At 32.7% G+C, this 10,058-nt stretch overlaps 1 pseudogene; it reads left to right on the top strand.

Moving 5' to 3' along the window:
• The first annotated feature begins 2,283 nt into the window (after positions 1-2,283).
• LOC115295285 lies at positions 2,284-8,361 on the top strand (annotated as a pseudogene).
• The last annotated feature ends 1,697 nt before the right edge of the window (positions 8,362-10,058 follow it).

Raw genomic sequence — 10,058 nt, 5'->3', positions numbered from 1 at the left:
CAGCAGATAGTAAATGTAAGATAGAGTTGAATGGAAGTGATAGGCATAAAAATATAGTAATAAATATAAGAAACTACATAAAAGGTCTAATCAGTAAGCTCAGTATAGCCAAAGAGAAACGAAATGAACTTAAAATAGGTCAACAGTAAACGCATTAAATGAAGGGGGGAAAAGGGAGGGGAGTAAAGATGATATATTAAATGCAAAAACTCCAATGAAAAGACAGAAATTGTCAGACTTGATAAAAAAGCAAACTCAGCTACATGATAAGTATGGGAAATGCATTTCAAATATAAATGCAAAGATAAAATTAAAAGAATGGAAAGTGATTTATTATGCAAGCACTAATCAAGAAAAAGCAAAATGACTGCATGATATAGAACAAATTAGACTTCACATGAAGGAAAACTATATGAGAAAGAGGAAGAAATTATATCAAGAACTCACATCAGTAAGCTAATATAACATTGCAAATTGTATGTATAATATTTCAAAATGTATGTATAAACTTATTAATTTATTTCTAGTGTAACAACACAGATTATAAATTTATGAGGCAAAAACCGATAAAAATGACAAATTTACAATTCTATCTGGGGACTTAAATATTCCTTTCTCAGTAATGTTAGGAAAATACAAGAGCAATCAAACCTAAATCACACTATCGATCAACTTTATCTAATTGGCAATTGTAGGACACACAAATTTAAAGTAAAAAAAAAGATGTTTTTTTTTAAAATGGCACATGGAATATTCATAAAGATAGAATTATATTTGGGGTCACAAAATAAACCTCAACATATTTAAATAAGCAAGAAATACTAAATAAGATCCTTACTAACAATGTAAAGAAGGGATGAATTATAGAAAGATATCACAAATTATACAAATATTTAAAAATTATATAACATACTCTAAATAACTGACAAGGAAAGTATAAAGAAATAATAGAAATATTTTGAATTAAATGAAAATCAAAACATATCAAAATTTAGGAGACAAGGAGAAATGTATAGCATTAATTACTTATGCTAGAAAAGAAATATGATCTCAAGTCAATGATCTTAGGTATTCATTTTAAGACACTATAGAAGGAAGATAAAACTGAACCTAAATCAAATAGAAAGAAGAAAGTAACAGATAAATTCAGTAATTAAACTGTAAAACAAAATAGAAAATATCAGGTAAACTAAAAGTTGATTAATTACAGAAATAAAAAATATTGGGGCACCTGGGTGGCTCAGTTGGTTAAGCATCTGACTTCGGTTTAGGTCATAATCTCATGATTTATGAGTTCAAGCCTGATATTGGGCTCTGTGCTGACAGATCACAGACTGGAGCCTATTTCAGATTCTTTGCCTCCCTCTCTCTCTGCTCTTCTCCCACTTGCATTCTGTCTGTCTGTCTGTCTCTCAAAAATAAACACTAATTTTATTAATAAATTAAAATTAAAACAAATAAAAAGAAAATATTTTTCAGATAGATTAGGAAAAAAATAGAGAAGCCCAAATTATAAATACCAGAAGGAGACATCCTTTCTAATAATTAAAGTTTAAAAATTAAAGTTTAATAATTAAAAAGTTAAGGGAAGTTATTAATATTATAATAATAAATTCTACAACTTAGCAAATTCCTTGAAAGATTAAACTACCAAAGTTTAATCAAGAATTGAACTGCACTATTCATTGAATATATTGAGGTGATAGAAACTCCTCCAATATATGAAACTTTAGGCACAGATGCCTTGAAAAGATCCTATACTACTCGAGTAATTTTACAAGGTCATTGTTATATTCATAGTGAATCAGAAAGAATGAGAGAGGTAAACGAAATTAGAATAGAATAGGATAGGATTAGACAGGATATGATAGAGAAGAATAGAATAGAATAGATTACAATAGAATAGAAGCCTCAATATTCATCATGAATATAGACACAAAAATCCTCCACAATATATTAGAAAATGAAATCCACTAATACTTAAAAAGAATAACACATCATGGTCCTATCCTGGTAATGCAAGTTTGGTTGAACTCTTGAAAATCAAAACAACCTAATTCATTGAGTAAAGAGAATATTTATATATATATATATATTCACTCAATCACTAGAAATAAGATCAATTGTAATCAAAGACAATGTGTCCTCATCAAAAAACAAAACAAAACAAAACACCCTACAGATAACATCATACAAAATGATGAAGCACTTAATTTTTTCTCCTTTATTCCTAACAGCATACTTATTGGTCAAACACTGAATTTTTTTACGTTTATTCCTAACATGTTTGCCTTTGCCACTGTTACATTCCTGGAATTTCTAGTCAATCCAATTAGGTAAGAAAACAGAATAAAAGTCATACTATTTGGAAAAGAAGGATTAAAACTGTTTCTATTTGGAAGTGACATGATTTTCTAGGTATTGGAATCCAAAGAGTCTTTAAAAAGCTACTAGAACTAATGAGTTGAGCAAGATCACATGATAATATTAAATAACAAATTGAATTTATATAAGAACAATGTACACTTAGAAATAAAAATTTTATAAAATGTACTATTTACAATAGCACCAAAAAGATGAAGAATCTTAACATAAATCCAACAGGATATATGCAAGAGCTGTGTCCTAAGAACTACAAAATACTGGTGAGAGAAATCAAAGATCAATTAAATGGAATCATATACAATATTCATGGATTAGAAAACATTATTTGTTATATGTCAATTTTTCCTATATTATTCTATACATTCATCATATTGCCACTATATATCCCAAAGGGTATTTTATAGGTACCATCAAGCTGACTCTAAAACATACATGGAAAGCAAATTTGTGAGAATAATCAAAACAATTTTTAAAAGAACAGAGACTGTGGACTCACACTATTTGATCTAAAGTCTTACTACAAAGCTACACTAATTAGTGGATTGTCAATTTGGTGAAAGAGAAAAAAGGATGAGTGGAACAATGTAAAGAATTCAGAAACACACACACACACACACACACACACACACACACACACACACCTATTTAACATTATTTGTTATATGTCAATTTTTCCTATATTATTCTATACATTCATCATATTGCCACTATATATTAGAAAATGAAATCCACTAATACTTAAAAAGAATAACACACTGTTTCTATTTGGAAGTGACATGATTTTCTAGGTATTGGAATCCAACACAGATATCAAGTAGCTTTAATGGAGAGCTCATAGAATATGTAACAAATGGTGCTGAACAACTGGACATCCATCCATATCCAAGAAAAAAAAAAGAATGATTATCTCAATCCATAGCTTCCAACCTTATATATAAAAATTTATTCAAAATGGATCTAATGTGTAGCCTAAAGTGATAAAAATTTTAAAAGAAAACATGTAAAACATTGTTAGGCAAATATTCTGTAGAGAGGATAAAGCATGAATCACAGAATAAATTTTGGGAAAAAAGGACTTTATCAAAATTAAAAACATTAGCTCTTTGCAAGCTACTGTAAAACAATAAAAAGGTAAGATACACACTGGGAGAAATATTTGTAAAGCTTACACATGATGAAGAACTGGAATCTAAAGTATAAGACTGTCAAAATCAAATAATGAGGAAACAAACAACACAATTTAAAAAATAAGCAGCATATTTAAGCCTACATTTACCAAAGATTACACATAGCACACAAACAAATGAAATTATGCTCAACATTTTTATATCTTTTGTGTAATGTAATAAAATTACACAGCTATGAGAATGGGTAAATTAAAACAACAACAAGGAAAACAAACTGAAGATATAATACTTGAAAGAATGTGCAGCTATGAGAATTCTCATACTTCCCTGGTGGAAATGAAAAATGTTACAATTAGTTTGCAAAAATATTTGACAATAATTACAAAAATAAACATATACTTATCATATGATCCAGCAATACTTTCCTTAGATATTTATTCAAGGAAAATGAAAACTTATCCATACAAAAACTGTACGTGAGTATTTATAGTTAATTTAGTCATAATCATCACCACCCCTAATAATTCAAATAACCCTTACTGGAGAAAAGATTTAAAAATTCGTGGAGACATTTATACCTTGGAATTCTACTCAGTAATAAAATGGAATGTGCATGGACCTCAAATACATGTTACACCATGAACAAATTTCAAATGTGTTATGCTAACTAAAAGAAGTCAAATTCAAAAGGCTACATATTCTATGATTCCATTGATATAGCATAATACCAGAAAAAAATCAAAACTACAGAAAGAAAAAATATCAGAGAATGTTCCTGGCTGGAGTTCAGGGTAGGAGATTCACTACAACATTTTTCAGGTCAATGAAACTGTTCTATACCTTGAGTGAGGTAGGGAATATATGACTATAAGCATTTGACAAGTTTCACAGTACTGAACACTTAAACAGGTTAAACTTTACTACATGTAAGTTATACTTCAATAAATTTACCTTAAAAAACTTATTGTGATGAAAAATATAGCTGGTAGTTGATTACAGATCAGTCAGTGATGAAAATGATACTGCTACAGATAAAGGCAATGTTGATTATTTTCATCACATTTCTGATGATGATTGGGTGCCAGGCACTATGTTGTTTTATAGGCATTATCTTTAAGGTTTTTGACAGAATTGGTAGTTACATGTAATAGAATCATTTTTTTCTCCACTAGGAAAATAATTTCATATTAGTTAAACAGTAACCCAAAGCAACACAACTCAAAGGTGTCTGAGCCCTAAATGACAGATCCATTCAATTCAAAAAGACATTCTCCTTTGTTGTTGGTGGTGAGAAAATAGGAAAGAAAGGAGCTAAAGATCTTAGAATTCAGAACTTGTTTTGTTATTATAAGAGCATGAGAAAGGTGGCAGAAAGATTAGATTCCAAGAAGGAAACATCACAGTGGCCAGTAACTATGGTCAAATGCAGATGACAAAAGCACTGGAGATCAAATAAATGTGACATTATGCTCCATAAGAGGGTAATTAACACTTATGCTGAGATTCGTGAGATAGATAGAAAAAGGAGGACTTGGTTCACATTCAACTAATTTTATATATTACAGTTAATTGATAATTTAGTTTTGTGTATTAATTTATTTCTGTATGATTCTCTGTGTATGCACACAATATAAAGGTCACAAACAGGCAGGACTTTTTCTCAAAAGGGAAAGAAAATATACTGGAACTGAAACACTAATACACTTTTCCTGACTAATGGAAAGGAAGGAAGAAAAGAGGAAGAGTAGGACAGAGAGAGAAGGAAGGGAGAGAGGGAGAGACAAAGAAAAATTAAGCTATCGTGTTAGCCCACAAACTGGAGGAAACATGAGCTGTGTAAAAGTTTAATAAATAAAAGCAAGAAAGAAAGTGAATATTTTCATCTTGATCCACAGGGAATTAAGTGCATAAATCCTTACATTTACCTCTCTATCCTGACCTGAGGAAGCCGAAATAATTGAGAAAGTGCTCACAGAATCCCATTATCAGAGAGTGAAATTACATAGAAAAACCTAATCCTGAAATCCTCATGCAGGTGAAGTCTCCTTGAAGACAGCTTGGAGACTACGGGGAGCTGACAAACGAAATTGTGTATGAGATTACCAGTCTCCTGGAGACTCTTGTGTATGCTCACTTTATTGGAACAGCAACAAGACCGTCCATTTCCTGGCAATGAGAAGTGCCTGAAGAATTTATCTATCATCTAGAAGGAGTGTGAAAAATACTCTGTAAAATCATTTAAAAATATGTTCATTTGCTAGGAATGAAAATTGAGGACAGCTGCTTACAACTGGCTTGAAATTTATCCTCTAACATGAAAAGGAAGGCTTCAGACATCTCACTAGGTTAAAGAAAAAATAAAAGACAAGAACTCTTGATCAGGCTGCAGAAAATAAAACACTACTCAAAATAATTTTATTTTTCATTTTTAGGATATTGGCTTTTTGGAATATGAATAATTCATAAAAGTGATAATAGTTTTTAAAATGTAACATGGGGGAGGTCCCAGGATGCCTTGTGGCAATATTAATGCAACTCTACATTTTTAAAATGTTAATATTATTATAAAGTTCTAAATCCTTTACATATGTCATCTCGATGAATTATCTATGATGATGCAGCTTTTATCATTATCCCTATTTAACAGAAGATGTGGAGGCAGAGGAGTGTGAATCCAGATACTCTGGAACCATAAAGAATGTTCTTAGAACCCCTACAGAACCCTGTAAAACTCTCAGAAAATTTTGCTTTGGCATAACCTCATCTTTAGTTCTGCTTCCTCAAAAACTAGCCCTTTTTCTGGTTTTTGGAATGACCTATCTGGGCCTATTTGGTTGAGCAAAGATCTATGCTCAGATTTTTTTTCTGATATTCATTTCCCTCCTTTATCAAAATTTATTTGTTGGTATTCATTCCCTGAAGACCTTGCTAAGTAATTCCTCCTCACAGGCTAATGGAACAATGTACTAACTTCTTAGCTAATAGAGTTGCATTTCAAAAGAGCCATTTTGGAGACATTAACTTATGACATTAACTTATGGAAAAGAATTGATATTGATGAAGAGACTTATAGGCATCACGCAGGCCTCTTACTTAATATCTGAAGTACTTAGAAAGTCATTCTGTACTTATTCTGCCTATAATGTACTTAGCCATAACATCCAAGTCATCTTCATAAAAGCTGGACTTTTAAACATCTGGGACCTTTAGAGCTATTCTAAATTGCCTTATCAAATTATAAGATGTCCATATGACCAGGGGATACCAATTTCAACAGAATTGTTTACTTTCAGGAGTTCGATTGAGATCTTTGTTTGTACTTAGCGGTTGGAAGACTAGTAAAATCTGAAACTAAATTGGCTCTTTCTTCTCTGAGCAAGTGCTAAAATTATGCCCTCAGACATGCATTTCTGCTATACTCAACTATGTGTGATATTAAGTGGCACTGTCATGAGAAATTGTACAAAAGTACAGTGTATTTTGTTGGGTACAAAACATGCAGAAATCATCAAACGTTGAGCAGTACAGGTTCAGAACTATGCATGTACTTCCATTAACAACAACAACAACAAAATCCTCACAGTCTAATGTGAAAGCTTACAACATACATGGTGAACTGCAGACTTTTGAAAAGCTCTGGCTATATACTACAAATTATTAAGTACACAGCATATTTTGAATCAAGTAATTAATAGTCAAAAGTATAGGTACTTTTGCTTTCTATAGGCAGCTATGAAATCTTGCATAAATTGTGCAAATATTGCTGTCTTGTTTCATCACTACCCAGTTATTAGGTGCCCACCAAGCAGAATGTTCACATGTCACATTTCAAAAGTTTAAATTTTTAGCAAAAGAACTCTCAGACTTTCCTCAACAGCATATCAGAAAATATATATTCCCCAATATTTATTTTGACCTTAGAAAATTCTAGTTTACAAAATATACTCAAATTTGCATTATATTTATTAGGAAAAAAGACGGAATCTTGATCTAGTGTTTTTCTGAATTGAAAGGAGCACCTCATATATAAAATATTTCTATAAAATAGCATTGTATCTTACAGAAATTGTGAAGTGGGTAATGAATCATATGTCCTATTAATACTCACTTTCTTTTGTGTTTATTTTCTAAAAAAATTAAGCTTATTTTTAAGTTACACTACGAACATTAGATAGGCCTGTCCTATTGTTTTCCTCTCTAATTTCATGTTTATATTATTTTTCATGTGTGTGGGGGGGGAGAGATCTGGAGAGAGAGAGATCTAGGGAGAAAGAGAGATATAGATATATATGTTTGAATATATGTATATGTATACACATACACACTTTAATTAAACTAATCTTCAAAAAGCATGACCACTCTCTCACAGCTCGCACATTTCCATCATTTATTAGCTCTTCTTGATGGCACTTCAGAAATATTGGAAATGAACCTTTATTTCTTCTTCTTTGGCTTTATAACAATCCAAGAGAGCAGTGCAGCCCTGGGGGCTCCCTGGGAAAAGATCAGCCATCCACAGTAGAGCCTAAGAAGAAGCTGTTCAAGCTATGGCTGTGTTGAACCTACAGAGGCAACTGAAGCTCTGGGTGATAGAGGCTGTGATAGACAGGGCTGATCACTCATCCCAAGCTCAGTAGGTGGGCATCCAGTGCAGATGCAAACATTACTCTGTCTACAAAGAAGTGCAGAAAACTCCTCCAGCAGATTCAACTTGCCCAGAAAGAGAAAGCACCCATGGAAGTGAAAGCCCCAGAAGGTCAGCCAGGACTAGTGAACCACAGCCGAAAGGCAAAGGAAAACAAAAGCACCCCAGGATGTAGAGGCGGAGGACCTTGAACCTAATTGCTGAATCTCTCACCCCTTTCACCAGAAGATTCTCAGCTGAAGCCAGAAGGACTTTGGATGTTTCAAAGGACTTTGAAGAAAGTGTTGCCCATTTTCAGTCTCCTCCGATTCCTCAACCTTAGTGGCCTAGTGACCTGCCCTGGAAGGATGTGTTGAGAGGAAGAGGTTGAAGAAAGATTGGAGCAGGGGCTCCTTAGCCATCTACTGCATTTGTAATTAAAACTCAAGAGTTCTCACTCAAAAAACCAACAGGCAAAAAACTCCAAACCAGCCAAGATGGCAGAGTTGATCTGCTGACTTATTATGTACAAAGAAAGAATGCTAGAGGTATTTCCTAGAGAGAAGTAACAAAGAGCAAATGTTTAATGGGTGTTGGTATAACTAGATGGATCAACTAGATTTGGAAAGTTTCTTACCTTCCCTAAAGGTTTTTCGCCCATAAAAATGAAGCATAGGTGGCAAGATGTATTTGGAATTCAAATGACTAAATTATGTATGCTTTTATACATATGGGAGTAGGAACCCAGTGCCTAAAACACTGCACACACTCAAGAGATATCTGTGTGTTTGATTTCAGTTGAAGAAGCATGATGTAGATAGTTATTGGATGATATGGGACCTGGAGAATGAAAATCAAACCAGTAGACAGGGAAGTGGAAAAATTAGGTTTTCATGGGAAAGGTCCTGATATATGAACATCAGTGGTTAATATGAGAAGGCGGAGCACACAAGCAAATGCAAGGGGTTATGAGATTTGGGTCAGGCTAGAGCTGGAGCTTATGAAGTTCTATATTTTGAATTGTAAAGTGTTTTAAGAGAAAAAGACAGATAAGGAAGGAAGGAGAAGAATGAGTCTAGATGAATAGCTTCGGGGAAATGAGATGAAGAGGCAATGACCAAAACATTAATGAGGTGGTAGATATAAGTAGTACAAGAATTGGAGATATAAATAAGAGATACTTTTATAATTTGGGGAAGTTGCACAAAAAGCAGTAAGCATTGGTCATAAAACTTAATATTGGTGATTAAATGTGGCTTCCATACATTTCCTCTGATACTTTATGAGATCCCTTTCAAGAAGCAGCTTGATTTTCTTTGTAGAAAAAAAAAATAAGTTCCTTAAAGGAAAATTAGTTATCATGGCACTTAAAGTCCTTGATGTTGGTCCTGTGCTCAGTGCTTTGGCTACATACAGAGGAGTCATATGACTGCTGTGATAAAAATTGATTATTTTTACAACTGAGGAAAAATTAATAGTTGACACTGCAGATTCAGAGGCCACAAGCAAGCACAGCAAAGGCCATACAAATGCTAAGTAACAATGATCTTTATCTGAAGATTCATGTATAAAATCATTTTAGGGATCTATTAGGGTGGTAAACTATAGTGGGATTTTTTTTTTTTGGTGGGGGAACACAGAATACTTAATGATTTAAGAGATGGATATGTACTAAACTTGAAGCTGAAACAAAATACTCCTCTGTGTTTATCAGTAGTTTAATGGCTGAGGACCTTCCAAAATAGGCTTAAGAAGAATCTGTGATACATAATGGCTGACTTTTAAAAGTTCAGAAAAAGCTGTTATGGTTTATTTGGAGATCATATAGTTTACCAAAGTCTCCTGGGCTTGTTGACATCTGTGATACTTTGTGAATGAGGCCTTTTTTATTCTCCCTTCATTTGTTTAGCTCTTTACCTAAT

This window comes from Suricata suricatta, chromosome 7, assembly GCF_006229205.1.
Source record: "Suricata suricatta isolate VVHF042 chromosome 7, meerkat_22Aug2017_6uvM2_HiC, whole genome shotgun sequence".
In the NCBI taxonomy this organism is placed as follows: Eukaryota; Metazoa; Chordata; class Mammalia; order Carnivora; family Herpestidae; genus Suricata; species Suricata suricatta.
The sequence above is the reverse complement of the archived record's forward strand: the minus strand, read 5'-3'. Positions and strand labels throughout refer to the sequence as shown.